Below are 4,113 nucleotides of genomic sequence, written 5' to 3' on the forward strand. Positions count from 1 at the left end.
CAGATTGCTCAAAAAGGACATGGGCTTGCTGGAGGACATCACACGCTTCCAAGACACCTCAAGGCACAAAGGCTTCCAAAAGGTTTGTGTCAGCTTAAAAATACACAAAGATTTTGCTGAGCCATGAATTTCTACATAAACAACGCTTTTACAACAAAGCCGGGCAGAACCAAGGGACAAGCCTTTAAGAAAATGAATTTCCCTTTCCCTTAAATATAAAAAGGTCATTTTTTTTCCTATGGCATAGTGGTAATGAGAACAAGCCTTCCTTAGTCTTTAATGAATCAAGTAAATGAAACTTAAAGGTCCATAATAGTATATTTAATAAGGTCAAATTAATACACAGATCACATATTGTTGCTTTCAAAGAATATACTTCTCCAACTTCCTGGGGATCTTATTAAAACTAAACATTACTATTCATTAATGCTAATGATCTCCAAAACACACAAATTGTACAGACTATACCTTTTTTGACAACACGGTAAAGCAGAGGCTTGTGAAAAATGTTAAAAGCAACAGCAACAAATACCAAATGATCTGGAAACTTAAATATAATTTAAAATAACTCCTCAATAAAAGATAGACTCCACTCTGAAATGATAAATGATTTATAACAATCATATCATACATAAACAGATACATTCAGAGGAAAGGTCACCATCCTACAACATGAATTACAGTCCCTTCCACTGACAAGAAGGGAAGATGGCCTTTAACCTGAAAAGGTAGAAAAATACCAAAGGGAAAACGAAACAGTCACAACTGATATAACATTTAAATTCCAAAGCTGATTCTTTAAAAGATGAGTAAAAGTTGACTAATTATTGAAAAATAATTAGAATAAAAATGGAAAGCATAGACACACAACACCGAGGGAAAAAATAATGCAATTCCATATCAACAGATCCCTAAAAGTCATAAAGACAATTACCACTTAGGAAAATTTAATTTGTCAAAAATCTTACAGAAGAAGAAGAAACTCTGAAGAGACCAATGAGCATGGAAAAACACTGAAAATTATCAAAAGATTATTTCTTTAAAAGGCACTAGACTTGGACAGTTTTATGCTTGTTATAAAAACTTCAAAGAGCAAGGAGTTCTGAATATTATTCAAACTATCCCAGGGCATAGAAAAAGATATAGAAAGTGTCCCAAGATATATTTTAAAGGAACTCTACATAAAAACACCTGACAAAGACAGCAGAAAAATCACACTCATCTTAACATGAAATCCTAAAATAAAAGGAACTCATCAAATCAAGAAGAATTTTTTCTCATTGTAAAGCTCTTAATTGTATTATACAATAGGCAACTTTTATTTATTTTTAGAAAAGTCTGAAAGCACAAATGAGACAGAGTAAAAATGTACCAAAGACCATCCGATTTGTGAGTAACCACTGTTAACTTTGAAAGGAGATGACTGTATCAGGTTTTTACAGAAACAGGAAGAGGGCTTTATTAATATTAGCAAACCCACTATGACGACTCATGATAGAGAAAAATCACTTGATCAGTTTGACAGAAGTTAAAATTTGCTTCCTAAAACCCAAATACCCCTTATTGGTAAAATTGCCAGCAAACCAGAGACACAAGAGCATGGCTTGAATATAGAACACAGAGTCACATGAATAGTTTTGTAAAGACACAAAAGCTATCCTCTCCAAGGGGAAGGTCTATGGAGAAGCATGTTCAAGACCAACATAATCATAGACAAATAGCCACAAAATTATCATCACTAATCAAAACTATCACCTATGAAGAAAGAAAATAAAATGAAGAACAAAAGGGTTAGAATGAAAAGAATCATGACTGGCTGAATACAAAGGGAACAAACTTGTTTGCCGACACAGGGTCTTCTATGTAGAGATAGGAATGAGGTAGATCGATGCTTCCTGGGTGGCCAAGATCATCTTCTGAGAAAAGGATGCAAGTAGAAGAAGGGCTGCATCAAACTGTCAACACGATAAAACATCAGTGTGTGCGTGAATGTCCCTGCGTGTGTGTGTGTGCCTGCGAGTGTGCCTGCGTGTGCGTGCGTGCGTGTGTGCGTGCGTGCGTGCATGCGTGTGTGTGTGTGTATGTGTTACATACATCAGAGGGAGTTTTGATTATAGGAGACATTGATTTTCTACAGGTTTTTCCCCCTCATGTTTAAATTTATGTAACTTGTACGTAGTATCCTCAATTAGGAAACCAAGGGAAAGGATTTCCATGAACAAAGTAGTGCTACACCTATGTAACAAACTGTCAGGAAAGATCTCATTTATGACAGTAACCACAATGAAAAAATTAACTTTACTGTAAAAAATAGATCAAGGGACATAAAACTGCTCATCATGAACTTAGTAAAATGAGAGGGTTATAAAGACGTCACTTCTCTTGTAATATAGAAATACTATGTAATACAATTTCCAGTGATTCCAAAATTGATAAAATGGTCCCTGAATTCATTTTGGAAATATTACTAATTTAGGAATTGTCATTAGTGGGGATTTTAAACCTAAAGTTAGTATTACCAAATACAGGCACTGGGATATACAGGCAGGCCACTTAGGCATGTTTGTACCCCCTAGGAGGGTGGGGTGCATAATGGAAATGCAATTTGATATCAGTAGAGATATCCCCCAAAATAGTGTTGGTGTGATTTAGAACTAAATTGTGAGTAGAACAGAAAGGTAGTTTGTGTTTTGTTGCTTTGTTTTGGAGACAGAGTCTCACTGTGAAGCTCTGGCTGTCCTAAAATCTTCCCATGTAGACCAGGCTGGCCTCAAACTCAGAGATCTGCCGGCCTCTGCCTTCCAAGTGCTGGGACTACAGGAATGTGCCACCACACCTGGCCTAGGTCAGCTTCAACAGTTCAAAGAGAAACAATGAGTGTACAAGAATAATACACTGATGAGTAAAGCATACTGGAATCAGAGTGGAAAGACTCACAATCCTGACAGTGAAAGAATCACTATAAAGGAAAAGACAGATTTGACTAAACGGGTTTCTTTTCAGTGCTTAAGCATTTTTCCCTAAAGGCCATAACACAGCTTTAATTTTTATAATATTTATGAAGAAACTTTGAAATAAGGAGACTGTATGTGGTGGAGCAAGCCTGTAATCCCAGCACTTGCAAGGCGGAGGCAGCAGGGCTGCCACAAACTTAAGGCTAGTGCGACACACAACGTGAGCTGCAGGACAGCAGCGACGCAGTGAGACCTTGTTAACCACAACAACAACAAAAGGGGATGGGAGATGGATAGAGGGCTCACTGGCTAACAGCACTGCTACTCTTTCAGAGGACCTGCACCCACAACTGCTCACAACCTTCTGTAACTCCAGTCCCAGGGGATCTGATGCTCTCTTCTGGCTCCTCGGGCATCAGGCACACAAGTGGTGCACAGACAGACATGCAGGTAAAACGCCTATACGTAAAAAACAAAACAATGAAACTACTAAAGACCTTATAAAACAGCTGGACAGAGATGAACAGAAGGTACAAAGCATAGTCTAATAAATATTTTTGCTAATGAGGATATATATATATAATTTTGTTAGCTTCTGCTTCCATGCTAACGATATGTTAGAGGGAGAGTAGGGTACTCACTCACCCACATTGCTAGAGGGGGTATATGAGGGGCATATTTCTGAAAGACAATTAAAGTGATATGTTTAACACCCTAAAAAGTGCTTGCCTTTTTTCTTATTAGTTATTAAAAAAAAAAAAAAGGCTGCGTTATGCTACAGTAAAAAACACCAACCCTGAATCCCAGTGGTAAAAGCCATAATGTTATCTCTACTCATCCACATGTCCAGGTAGGTGGTGGGAAGGGTGGAGAGAAAGGAGCTGCCCCACAGTCACTCAAGGACCCAGGCTGGGAGAGGGGCCCGAGACAGTGGAGCCCTGCATGGGGCACTCCAGTCCTTCCGCTCACATCTCATTGATTGGAATTACACACAGGGCCCCGAGTCACCCAGCACAGTGGCATGCTGAGTGCAGTCTCTCATGTCCAGGAAGGAAAGGAGCCAGGGTTTGGAGATCAGGGAGGACTAATTTTAGTAATTTATTCTAAGCCGATATTCTGAACAGTTTACAAAGATGTCAGAACAATTTTATCACATCCT

Source organism: Phodopus roborovskii, unplaced genomic scaffold, assembly GCF_943737965.1.
Source record: "Phodopus roborovskii unplaced genomic scaffold, PHOROB, whole genome shotgun sequence".
NCBI lineage: Eukaryota > Metazoa > Chordata > Mammalia > Rodentia > Cricetidae > Phodopus > Phodopus roborovskii.